This window comes from Dromaius novaehollandiae, chromosome 5 (genome assembly GCF_036370855.1).
Source record: "Dromaius novaehollandiae isolate bDroNov1 chromosome 5, bDroNov1.hap1, whole genome shotgun sequence".
Classification (NCBI taxonomy): Eukaryota; Metazoa; Chordata; class Aves; order Casuariiformes; family Dromaiidae; genus Dromaius; species Dromaius novaehollandiae.
Genome location: NC_088102.1, coordinates 22,209,291 through 22,223,269, shown reverse-complemented (window position 1 = coordinate 22,223,269; position 13,979 = coordinate 22,209,291). Strand labels below are relative to the sequence as shown.

General features: G+C 37.1%; 1 long non-coding RNA gene across 1 annotated transcript in view; it reads right to left on the bottom strand.

Moving 5' to 3' along the window:
- The window catches only part of LOC135328463 (uncharacterized), a 57,097-nt gene extending 52,676 nt beyond the window's left edge, over window positions 1-4,421 (bottom strand). Inside the window, exon 1 of the long non-coding RNA XR_010389351.1 lies at window positions 4,360-4,421. This is a non-coding gene — a long non-coding RNA (uncharacterized LOC135328463). The remainder of the gene's footprint in view (window positions 1-4,359) is intronic.
- Between the last annotated feature and the right edge of the window lie 9,558 nt (window positions 4,422-13,979).

Below are 13,979 nucleotides of genomic sequence, written 5' to 3'. Positions count from 1 at the left end.
GTCTGTCCCTGCAACCAGCTTCAAGCATTTTGAAAAGAAGTATTCAAAAGGATCCATACCTTGTAATTACTACAGAATGGCTCTCCCAAATTGTAAAATTACAGAATCTGAAAGTCACCAACTGAAACATCGTAAGGACTAATAGCTCAGCTACAGAGATTTTTCTGCCCCATCCAGTGCCAAAGGAAGCAGGTATCCTTATTCATGCTGTGTACACAGAGTTTTGACTTGTATTACCAGGAAGGCTGTAACGAAAGGCTTCCCCCGAGTTTCTCAACTCATCTGGTATCTGCACGAACAAAGACATCAATGTTCTGAGATACGTTAGCCTCTGGAATGTTTTTGTTTTCAGAACTGTGTCCTGAAAAGGCAATGTTTGTCACACATGTGGAAAAAGTGTGCATAGGTTAAGGACAGAAGATGGGAAAACCTTGAGAAAATAAAACATGAAAAGGAGCAGACTGGGTGGGAAAACTGGTGCAGACTAGTGAGGGGGTGAAAGGGGACTATCCTATCAGGAGTGTGTCTTGCAGAGAGGCTTACAAAGATAGCATTTCCTTCTGGGGCTTGGAGATGCTTCATTTGACACATATCACTCCCCAGCAGAGTGGGTGGACAGCTAGTTTGAGATTTTGCATGAAAGTGAAATCTTTAAGATATAAATACAGAGAGAAGATCACAGAATTTCTACAAAGTGTTTTTTTAAAAAAAGATTTCTTTTGTTGCTAGAGAAATGGTATACTACATTCTGGTTGTAAAGCATAATGGGTGAGAGAAAGGAAAGAGGTCACAGAGGCCTTAGGTGCCATCTTTATTCTAGCCTGCCCTTTTGTCTGGCATATTCATAATAGTAGCCAACAGAAAACCGGAAATCTAAACAAATAATATGCAAGGTGTGTTGTAGTATGTAACATTCCCAGAATCTGCAATACACTGTCTGCTGCAGCCCTATCTCCAAACTATCATTCCTATCATCAGACCTCAAGCCTGCACCGGACATACTGCTAGTATTTGTGGATGTCTCTACAGTGCTTGCAGTCATTCCCAACAAGGATGAAATACTCTTTACTACCAGCAAACCTGGGACTCATCTCTACTCAACATAGTAAAACCATTGCTAGCAGAAGCATCTCAGCTTTCTAATATGGTCCTGATCTTGCAACTGATCTCATATGATCAGACCAGTATCATCTGCAAGGCCCTACATGCGTCCTTCTGTAACTTCAGTATACACAGAACAATAAAACTAGGCAGCCAGCCAGCATTCATGTAAACTTGCTCTATAATGAAGTGGGAAAGACAGAGCATGCTAATAATACATACATACAAAAAACAGTAAGTAGTCTAGTAGGTCAACAATTAACAACCAGTAAGCTCAAGGAACTATGCTCACTCTTTACTACTTCGTAGCGATTATTGTTATCTAGGTTAAAAAAAACCCTGATCAATAAACACTGAAAAGAAAGCAAAGGTTGAAAAAACAATCTTCTTCCATCACAATTATGCCAGACAAGTTATCAATATGTGAAAAGGACTCTAAGCCCAATAGTAAATCTCAGCAACAGTTCTATCAGTTCTGTGAAATGATGAATTCCGTGACTAAGAAAATAATTTAAGGCACATAGCAATGCAGTATGCACAGTGAGAGAACAAAACAATGAAGGTGAAATTGTCATCTATTAAGCACTCTGGTGAGAATTAGCAGTTGACCTGCAAATCATAGGTTCTCAGTAACAGATTTTAAGGCCAGAGGTGAGTATTAGATTGTCTGAATGTTATAGGCTAAGGATTTTCAGTCAGCTACCACTGACAGAGAGCAAAATACTGTACATCAAGTAAAGTATGACTTCAGAAAAACGCCTGTTTGATTTGAAAGCAGCAAGATATAGAGAATTTACCACTCTCCTAAACACTTCATTCTCCTAGGAGATGAGACAATGCTGATCTGAATGTGTGCAAGACTGGCAAGAACTTGGAATTTGAGTCTACCATTTCTCAGAGCTTCAACCACACCAGCTTGGGATAGTGGTTAAATATACAAAAGGGCATCACTGTCCCACACTGCTGGCACCACTATAACAGCAAAGACTGAATAAACCTGGAGATCCACCCAAGCTAATGGCCGCAGTTTAAAACTTCAGCCTAGAAGCTGAAGGGAGAGGTCAACATCAAAAGCCGCCTTTCAGTTTTTCTTACTGACAAGCTTAGGTGTTTAACTTATCTTCTCTCCTTCCTCCCACCCCCCCACCCATGATTTAGAGTCATGGCTGTTGTGAAGCTCAGTCCCAGTGCCTCCTTCCTGCTACACATTACAAAGACACCTGAACAGCTAACAGTTTTAAATTCTAGTTGAGAAGATTGTCATGCAAAGAGGAGGACTTTCATTCCTCTTTGTGGATCTTTACTTTAGCTATATCTATGCATTTTTGTTTAATTTGTACTTTTGCAGAGGGCAGAAAAGTGTCTGTCACTAGGCATGTCACAGTGGCTGGTGATCTGTCTAATCTTGTCATTAATCAATACATACTACTTGAAAAGCCTCTGTTAATGAACATGACTTTGGTAACAACAGTATGTGACAGATATTTCCAGACCATTCCATTATACGCACATTGTTAACTTATCAAATCAAGTCTTTGTTCACTTAAATACTTCCTGAAACCCAGACAAGAACATACAGAAGTGTAAATTTTCAGGAAGTTGTTTAACTGTTAAATGTCCTGTTCATTTCAGTGTTCATACAGCTTTTTCTTCTAATTATGTATTTCTCCAACAGGTTTTACAAGAAATTTATCTTACTCTGTGTAACAGCATTGCATTATAAATGTTAACATCAGTTTAATCAACCTTTGCCTCTAAAATAGAAAGCCATTTTTAAAAGAAGAAAGAATAAGCAGAACTAATGACAGTTTAGTAAGGGAGAGAGAATGATGCACAAAGTAAATGGAGGGGTGAAAAGAGAAAAAGAATTAAAGAGGCTCGTACTACTGTGAGCTGTCCCTATTTATAAGTCCCTAAAATCCCAGGGAGACATGATAGAGGCTGTCAATTAATGACGTAGCTTAAGGTCCCCTTTTCCTTACCTATAACCAATTTAAAAAAATGTTAAGCTTAGCTGGGGAGATGGTGGTATAAGCTACTCTGTTTTTAATAAAATATGCAACATACTGATATCCTTCTGTGTCTCAGTGTGGCAGCAGAGTTACTGGAACCTGCCCCAACATTTTTACAGGTATATTTTACAGCAAAAAAAGTAAGCCATAAGAAGATTTTGTGTTTATTTATGCTTCAGTGAAAAGCACTACAATAGCATAACATCACATCTACATGTTCTTATTAAGGCCCCCTGACATGTGAATCACTGTTAATGCACTAGGCAAGGAAAAAATAATTAATGCTTTGTATGAAGAGAAATCATGACTTATTTTTCAGAAATAATTAAAAGGAAAATTCCTAGTCACAGGAAAAATTTGTGTTTTTACAGAGACAATCCTAGCAAAAATCTGCACTGAGGACTAGGACAATGCACAAACACTGCTATATTGCTATCAAAGGATGGTGTCTTGTAAGCATTCCTAGTTGAGTGAGAGCTGGCAATCCAGAGAAAAAAGACTATTTCCTCAAGTCCAGTTCCACTCTGAACAAATATTTCACTGTGAATTATCAAAACCTGAGCTATTCCTTCTTCCACATGTATAGTATGTTTTGTGACATGAAAAATAGTACATGCTGGTGTTGTGAAACCATGCACTTCACATAAATGTTTCAAAAAACACTTTCCTTATTTTCTTTCTGTCTTTGGTAGGAAGATCTGCTGGTGACCTTTTAATCTGGGCCTAATATGTATTCCTCAAATGCCTGTCGCAGCTTTATGGGACTAGCATAACATGTTTCACTTCAAACATGTGTCAAGTGGATATAAATGGTTAATCTCCTTTCTATTCTACCGCAGAAAAAGTGCAAAGGACTACTAAATTCATTCGCTAGCTCTATATGCATTAGCATGCAATATACTAGTGGTTGGTTCAAACGCTCTTTCAGTATTAGTAGAAATTCAGACACAATAGCACTTGTCAGAAAGGTTAACCTGTCCTCAGAGCTACATAATTACTCTGTCCCTTTTCACCACTATAAAGGCACAAATAGGATAGAGAACAGTCTGTCCTGCATATCAAGTAAAAGTGTTCCTTCCCTAGACAGCATAGAGCCAATGCAGGTACCTCTTAATCATTTATTTCTTGTCCCCAAAATAGGAACAAGCTAAAAGAGTCTGATTACACTGTGCTTTAGTTCTCACAGAAAGGCGCAGAACACCCTGCATGCCATTACCACTCAGAAAAGGCAGTTATTAGAACTTACCCCAAGGCTTGGACCAGGCTCTTAACATGTAGCAGGTTGATTTGTAGAAGTGCCAAACACCACATCTGCCTCTGAAATCAATAGAAACAGCATGTGCTCACTGTCTTAGAAAATTAGACAATTGTGTTTTAAGTTATCAGTGAGATCATTCATTACCTAAGAGAGACTATTATACTCAAGACAAAATCGATGTCCTAAACACAGATCAGAAAGAACTTGTACCAAAAACCTTAGAATAATCACTATCTTCTGAAACACTGAGTAGGGGACAATCATTTGCCTGAAAACGGGCCTATGTGTACTTAGGGCACAGTCAGGGCACAGTGAGGGCCAGCTGCTCCCTAAGGAATGGGGAGCCAGGAGGTGAGGGCAACCCCAACACACACTGTGCCCTGGGCGTAGTTTCCCAGGGCTGAACAGAGCAGGCAGAGCGAGGCTGCTTAAAGTGTGCATCGACAGTCCCAGACACCACAAGAGATGAACCTGGTCCAGGTTCCAAGAAGGAAGCCCAGTCAGAAGTAAAAGACAGGGTCAGGAGACAAGGCTACAACATACATACATATCAATGAGCAGTCCATCCAGGATGCAGGACCAGAAACAGGACTGGAGACAACTTAGCTCAGGAAAGGACTGAAGGCCCTGGCCTAGCTGAGGCTGTTCAGGGCTGCTAAAGCCTGTTAGTGCACTCAGAGCTCTGATACTGTATGATATATAGTACTATCACTGTTCTTTTGGTGCAGTGGGCATGGAAAGCATGGAGAAAGCTCAGTCCTGTCTGTCTCTTCTTATACTTACCTTTCTGTGCTGTTCCATCTTCTCTGTGGGGAGGACAAAAAGCCTACAACCATTCTTAGAGAAATTAAAAGGAAAATATAGATTTATTCCTTTAAGAAAGAAAAGCTTGAGTGCAAATAATCCTGCAGGTCATCTCCCTAAAGCCTAATTTACTTAAACAGCTGTGAAACAAAGTCAGCAGAATTGTCTCCCTTGTTAGCTGTGAGCCATTTTAAAGAAAAGTCCAAAAATGTCATAACATTTCATATGTAATCTACGCGAGTGCAGATGAAATGGGATGTGTGGGCAAAATATCTCTTTTGTAATGCTTTTAATCTTTCTCCATTTACAGTGAACAACTGCACACACAGCACCTTCTTCTATAGTTGGGTTTTTTTGAAAAATTAATTCCCAGCAGGTACAGTTTTATTGGTGATAACATCAACGGAAATGGTATCGTTGCCAAGAGTTCAGGAACTTACAGTCTCATCTCATGTTTGAGCACATCTGAGCATTCTCAGGCTACAATTTAACTGTACTTCTGGCCTGCAGAGCTGCACTTTTTTAAACATGAATAAATCCCACCACAGATCAGGCCACTACTAATTTATCTCAAAGCTGTCACCGTCACATGTGTGATTGCATGAGGCTGCCTTGAAATGGATAGGTTTAGAATACTGAGACAATTTCCCATGATTATACTATAAAGATCATTAGTATTACCAGGGATGCTAAGATTTTGAAGAACTTCTCAGCTGTATTTGGATTTTGACATGCTTTCCACTCCTAATGCTCCATTTATATACAAGATCCGATGAGCTGGCCACAGCACACATTTGCAATAAAACAAATAAAATGATCATTTTGTTTTTGAGGAATGAGGGATCATAACATAATCTTGTATTCCCCTCTTCATGTAAAGTAATTGTGTGATACCAGATCCCTGGGGATGGAACTGTAGGAGAGATGTAGCTAACTGGAGCCCCCTGGGCCATAGAGAACTGGCAGAGGTGCATCCTTACATCTTGCGTGAGGTGGAACAACTCATTTTTGGTTGGGACTGAAGAGGGAAAGGTAAAGTCGTATTCGTCATGTTGAACTACTTTGAGGATTTTGACATATTAACAGGAAAACACTGAAGAAGCAATTCCTTTACTTATATTAGAGCTGTTCTCTGGAGAAGGGGATTTCTACCACTTGCTCACTTCCACAGTTAAAAGAACACCTTTTCTCCAGCATTACACTCATTTTATTTCTTCTTGATTTTGCTATGTACAGTATTTTTTTATAGAAATCAGCCCTTGAAATACTTCACAGAACCAGAGAGAAAGACTTAGTCCATACTTTGAAAGAAATGTAAATAAAACCCTTCAAGAGATGGATTCAGGCAAAACTACCTTTCGATTTAAAATGTGGAGCATGATCATTTAAAGCTTGAATTAATAAAAATGGGAAAAGAGTAACATAAAAACATAGCATGATAGAATAGATATAGCGTGATAGATAGCAGCATGGGGCAGAGCCTTTTTTTTTTTTTTTTTTTTGAAATGAGATTGCCAAACGATTTGAAAAATAAAATGGTAAAATCCAAGGAAGACTATCCAGACTTTCTCAGGCACTGATTTAATGGGACATAGGATACAGTATTCCTAAACTCAAGAGAGTCAGAACTCAGGAGCTGGCGGCTGATTTCACCAAGATGATGAAATAAGCTCTAAATCCTTCAGATCATCATAATGATGACTGATGTACTTTGTATTTTTTGTTTGCCTAGTTTCTTTTTTATCTTTTAGCATATGACAGGATCCATTTTCAGACTTCTTCTGTAGATGCTTTTTCTCCCCAATAAAGCTGATAGCCAAAAATATTGACATAACTCTAGAAGCTAAGGCTTTAAGAAAAATAGCAAATATCAATATACTGTGTCATAAAATCTTGAAACTTGGCAACAATGGATTCATGAGACTCCATGTAGCTATAGAGAAAGATTGTCATTACCTGAGTGGAAAAAGGCATAGGGAGTTCTGAGATGTGAGATCTAGTATGCTGGTAGACAGATAAGCTTAAAAGAAAAGAAACTTGGATGAAATAAAGCAAAGGCACACTTGATTCTGAAGTGAACTGATAGTTAGGAATTAATCTTTCTATGAAGATCATCCTTACAACTTTCCTAATTTTATTCTACAGACAGTATTCATACTACATTTATGCCAATCACAGGAAGTCATAAACTTGTTTTATTGCTCTTCAGAGGTACTATTGTGTCCAATTAGCTGGGTGCTACAGTTTTCCCTAATTAGCTGGGAACTACCCATCATTGTTAATTACACTGTACACCATTCAAGAAGCTGGAAATAATTAAGCATGTTTTCATTATTCAACTGGCCTAGAAAAAGTAAATACATTTGAACAACTAGTCCTGAAATATTCTTCCTGATGCTGGCAACCAGTTACATACAAACTTTCAAAAAGGCTGAATATGTTGACAGAAGTAAACAACAACAGTCAAAACAGTAAGCTGTGTGCATCCATGAAGCACACATTCTTTCCTTAAAGGAAGTAAGTCTATACCTCTGTGGAAACAAAACTGAACAAAACAAAAAACACAGTAGGACTATGTGAACAGCATAAATGTTGTAACGATAAAGAATACATTGCATGAACAGCTACTTAAGCACTGAAGCTAACAGAAACGCCAGATGTACAAAACTTTGAAAAACAAGCCAGCAAAATTTTCATCTTCAGATTTGCCAAGTAATTATAATTCAGCAAGTAGCTTCACTGCAAAACAGAATACTGTGGTATCTGAACAAGAGATGATCTTTGCTAAACAACTTATGTTCTTGCTAGCTCTTGCCCAAGTATTCTCAGTTTAAGCTACAGCTTTATTTACACTGAAGGCCAGAATCTAGAATGGACTTAACTTCTGTGTTAAGTGCACAGGCACCCCACAGCATGCATTACGGGAGTCAGACCTTTCAGAGCAGCCTTCTGAACAGGCAGCCAGGGGAGCGAGAAGCCACACAGTGTCCCCAGGCTCAGCAGTCACAAGCGTAGAATTAGCCAACAGGGACACTGTGGTCAGGACTACATCTGAAATGTCACCCACCCTCCTCTGGTGCTTAGTCCTAGTGGCACATAAGCACTTGCTGTTCTTGATCTCTAGCCCTCAACGTTCTCCTGGATGGAGAACCTCTGCTTCTTCCTTTTCTTACACTGAAGTCAGCAGACTTCATGTTTTCCTTTTAAAATAACCCAGGGGACCAGGTCATCCCTCAGAAGGTGTACCCCTTCAATTTAGACATCCAAGTCCATCTTGAATTGCCTGAGATGCACATCTATAACCTTCTCATTTGGTCTACTTGCCCCTGCTTCAGTTGCACCAAGCAAAAGGCACTTTGCAAGTGGGCTTTTGCATCTCCTACATGAAATCTGCAAAGGACAGGAAAGAGCTTGTAGGAAATTTCTTAATGCTGTAGGCAGTTTTTAGAGCTGTGCAAGAGCTACAGGCTCTGTTTTGTGAAGAATTTCCAACATTTTTGATATACACCACTACTCTCTATTAAAACAAACCACCCAAACTCCAAACCATCCAGGAAGAAAAGTTTCAGCAGTGAGGACTCAAGGGAAGGAAAATGACTGTGGCTGACTGAAATTTTAAAGTGTTTTAAATTTATGAAATGATATAAAATACATCAGAAATAGAAAATAAAAAGTGGTTTAAAAATAAAAACAAGACCTCCTCATTCTGAAAATGATGAGATATTTTAAGATTGTTGCAACTTTTTTTCACAAAATGGAATTTTACAATTTGTACCCAATATAAGAAACTTAGTTTTGACAGAATCATACATTTCAACAGAATGTGATCATCTCAGGATTTCTTTGTCCGAGACTATTTCCTAACTCTCTCAAGAGATTCATTCTGAATATACACAAAATTCAGATTTAATCCTGCTTGTTGGCAGATCACTTAGAAAAGTTAAGAGATGAAACTGACAGCTGAAGAAAAACTCTTTCTTCATCAGGTATTTCAAATTATTTTTTTAGAACTTAGTATCTCTGACAGTTTGTGAAACATGGGGATATGTTTACTGTGAACACCAGCATTTGCAAACACTAGCAAATTGCTTGCTTCAGCTTGCCCCTACAAATGAAGCAAATCAGATACAAAATTGATTGCTAGTGACTTTGCAAATCTGAAATAAACCATTCTTTGAAAGTAAGACAAATGAGATTAAACTGCCATTATAAAATACTTTTCTATTTAAATCTGTCATTCATATGATCTTATTTTTTTCATAACTTGACAGTTACATTAAAACAAAAAGAAATTTAAACCTGAAATGAAATACGCCTCAACAGTCATAATTTGGACTTCAACCAGTAAAAAAAAATCAAATGTCAACAATGAAATGTTTTCAACCTAAAAAAATCTCGGTGTTAGAAAAGAGGCATTTTTCCTCTATTTATTCTGTTCATTTTAACTTATAAACATAGATTATTCCAAATTATTAATTTCCCAAAATGAAAACAGTATTTGTTACTGAATTGAAATCATTTATGAGCCACCAAACTCTTCGGTAAACTTATGCAAGGAGCAAAAAAGGCTTAAATAATTTTTATTAATTTTTTATTACAATGGGAATGAATCTTCCTGAACAAAACCAAGCCAGTTTAGGTTCGCATGTAAAAACAACATAGTCATGCATTAAGAATGATGCATTTTGCTGTAAATACTTTTATCTGCTATTTCAGTTGAAGTATGCACCTTCAGTGACATGAGTATACATACCCAGGATCTAATTGAAAACCTGCTGAAATCACCAAAATCATTTTCATTGACCTGAAAGGGCTTCTTCTAGGCTTATGGCTTTGTGTTGATGTGCAACTATGTTTGCACTCACATGCATAACACTCTGGATGTTTTCATCTGTAAGAACATGCAATAGAATGTATATTTTCAGTTTTACTTTTAAATGAAAAATATAGCAGTTACATACAAGCTTATCTATATGTTAAGGACATACATTAACTATTATTAGACATATATTGGCTATTATTTCTCTGTCCATTCATATGTAACAGAGAGATTCTAGAATTAAAAAACACAGTGGCTATTATTATTTTTTAGTGTTTTCTATCTTTATAACGGTACTGTAATTTACTATACTGGAACCATAAATGAGTATTTTGGTGCTTTGCTTTAAAAATATACGTTCACCTAACATTTCAGTGCTAAATGAGCTCTGTGTTATAGAAATCACTCCATTTGATCTGGAGCTGTTATATCATATTTAAAATGAAGCCCATGAGTGACAAGAACAAATAAAAGATTGGCAGATTCTAACCAGTTCTGCCAGTCACTTCACAAAAGTTCAGGCTGCCTGACCTATTCCAGTAATGCCAAGCATAGCAGACTGGCAAATTTACTGAAATTTCAAGCTTCCCTTAATGAAAGGGAAATGACTGCAAACTGGACATCACATTAATACACTCAAGTCCAACAACTCTATGCAAAGTTGAAAACTTCAGGAAGAGGATGTTCAAACATCAACCTTAGGCTGCAGTTCAGGGTTTCTTAAACACTTGGGAGTCCACAGAGACCCCATGAAACAAAGTAGCCTACTTGCACAAAACTCTAGGTAACCAACAAAATATAATACTTAAGCTTTAAAACAGTATTTCTCAACCCTTGTTTTGCTCTTGCAAAATGGACCAGCAATAGTCACATGACCTTTGATATCTTTCGGTTCTGTGTGGGATTTAGGTTGACAGTCTTTCTGCTCCTTTGGGGGACTGAAGATGGTGCTATGGATTTCAAGGAGGTTGAAAGATGAGGAGATGCTGAACTGAAGCCTCTGCAACAGGAAAAAGTGGTGCTGGGTTTGTGACACACAATACAATAGCAGCAACTTAATGAAGTATTTCTTTTTGTACATTAATTAAAAATTAATTTAGAAGCAAAGAGCCTGATCCTGATTTCAAGAAAATCAGTGTTTAAACACCCACTGAATTTTACGGAAGAGAGATAAACTTCTGAATTATTGACCACTGTTGCTTATGTCATCTGTTTGCAGCCCAGGTGTCTGGCTTCTTAAGGGATTTTAGAAAGATTCTATCGTTCCTTATCTCAAACACTGAGTAAACTCAAACATACTCAGACACAATCTGTACCAGTTTCACTAACCACAGTTATGCATCAGTCCCATGATGCTCTGGATTTCTCTAACACACAGAATTACACTAGATAGCACATGTTTAACCTTTGCTCTCTGAGCCGTTCAGAGCAAGCATATCCAGTTCTGACCTTGCCAGATCATCACTTCCTCTCCATACCAGTTACAGAAGGATATCTATTCCTAAACAAATAGTAGTTGCTCTGAACTCTTCTTAAGTCACCTTTCACAGTCTGCCAGTCTTTCAAGATCTCTTTATTTCAATAGTGTTGTCATAGACATGATTGCTTAAGGCTATGAGAAAAGCAAGTTTTGTAGGAAGAGGAAATATTTTTCATTAAACAAGTGATATAGCTGAAAAAATCAGGCTGGTTTTCTGGCACTGAAAAAAAAGGCTTTTTTTTCAGGCCAAAAGAAAGGTCTGTGTGAGTAAAAGCTTGTCTAGTTTTCCAGCTACATCAGTTAGTTTAACAAAGAAATATTACCTCTCCCTATAAACCTACTTATTCCTTTGCAACATCAGGATTCCTTGAATTAAAAGTAGTAATAGTAGCGTAGTTCTGATAAACACTAACTAAAACCTTCCTAATGTCATGATGTGAAAGCTAATTTGCACACCTAGTATATTGTATTTAAGGGAGATAACGCCAGATTTGCTGCTAACTGTTTGAGGGTTTCTTCTTTTTCATTTTTTCTTATTCAATTCTTTTTGGTACGTTCTGTCAGGATTAAGTGTCCCCTACTCATATAGATCAGGGTAGTTCTGCAACGATCACCAGAAGAGGCAGATCTATGCTTAGTAAGAATGTGAAAGAGGTGGTATAATTAGCTACAAAGCAAGAGCAGTAGAATTAATTTCACTGCAGGGCAGAGCATAATAAAAAATGCACTTACTTTGTTTTGTTAAAATATAGCTCCTTTGCTCTTTTAGAAGATTAGATGGTGATAGTCAGGCAAATTAACTTAGGAAAAGAGCAAAGCAAACTAGTCCCAAGATAAACCACCGCAAAAAGATAGGAACGGATTCTTTAATCTCCTCAATAGATCTGCTCAAAAATAATAGTAAAATGTCATTGTAAATGTAGTCCAATGTAAAATAAGCTTTACTTTTGTGTTATGTGATTCTGCCTGTTTTACTACTTTACTAGCTGTATCTTTAATGTAATTACATGTTTAAATATCCTTCCTAGCAGTACATTTGTACCTGTAATGACTGTAAGTACATATGAATAGATGTGGGAGGAAAACAGATTTTCTGTCTTGCAAATAGGTAGTACTTGCCTTTTTATATTACTTTTTTACCTTGAGCCAAAACAGCAAGCTAAAATTTGAAGAAAAACACCTGGAAAACATTTTTATGACAATCAAAATATTTTGTTTTCCTAAACTATGAATTTTTTTTTCCAAAAAAGAGTAGTTTAGGTAGGTAGAATGAAAGATCCACAAAGCCCTGTTTCTTGTCTTTAGTGCTGACCAAGGGACATACTAAGGAAGAGTACAGAAACACAGCAGATTTTATTAAAAGGGTGCTCTCCTTGTACAGACATCAAATCTGAAGTTAAGGGCTTCCTGAGTAACAGTTTATATCTAACGTTTATTAGACTTTGATAGATTACTCAGAGTTTGCTTAGTGAGTTTTTTAATTTATGTAAATTTTTGGCATTTACAGCACACTGTAGCAACAAGTTCCACAGATTAATACTTTGTTGTGTGGAAAAAACAATCATTTTGTCTGGTTTGAGTCTACCATATGAAAAATTAATATGATTTCCATTACTTTCCGTATTCAGAGAAGCAGTGAATAATCACTGCATGTAATCATGCCTTCTCCAGGCAAATAATGCTTCTTCAGATCTCTATAGTTTTCCCCTTGTATTGTGTCTTTTCTGTAACATATAATCCTAATCTATTTGCACATTCTATATAGAAGCCATCCGTTTCTTTAATCAGTCTTCTCTCCTTTCTCTGTACCTTTTCTTGTTTTACTGCATGCCATTTTAGGATAGGAAGACCAGGATTATTTGTAATATTGAAGCTGTGGGCACTCCACCAACATATACTGTAACATAATGAGATTTTCCATTTCATATTCAGCTCCCTTCCACATAATTTCTAAGCCTAAATTGCTTTTTTAAGCATGTTTTTATCTCAAAGCTTGTTAAAATGAAATATTTCAACCTTTCTAAAAGATCTCCTTTGCTTCTTATACAGAATAAAGAAGGAATAAAGTCTGACATAAAAAAATTCACATTTGAACCTGTAACATCTTAAACTAAAAAAATTTTTGGAAAATTGGAATCTTGTTACAAATTTAGGGTGATGCAAGTGAATAAGCACAATAAATGTTGTAGGTAATATCTTTCATTACTTTAACGACAACAGTTGAAAAACAACTGCATAAATTCCCCTGTACAGAAGCCCTCGTTTAAACTGCATTTGCAGACCAGCTTTTCCTACCAACTTAATATTTGGATACATCTTTCAGCATCTGTGATGTCTCTGCTTTTCTACCCAAACATGGGAAAGCCTTCAATTTCCAAAAGAAGCTAGGTTAAACAAGAAAAAAAAAGTCCTGTCACATGCTGAATTCCTTTTGTGATCTCCAGTCTCCTGTTCTGGAGATAGGAGCCAGGTGAATTATTCGCTCATGCAGGCATTCCCATGCTG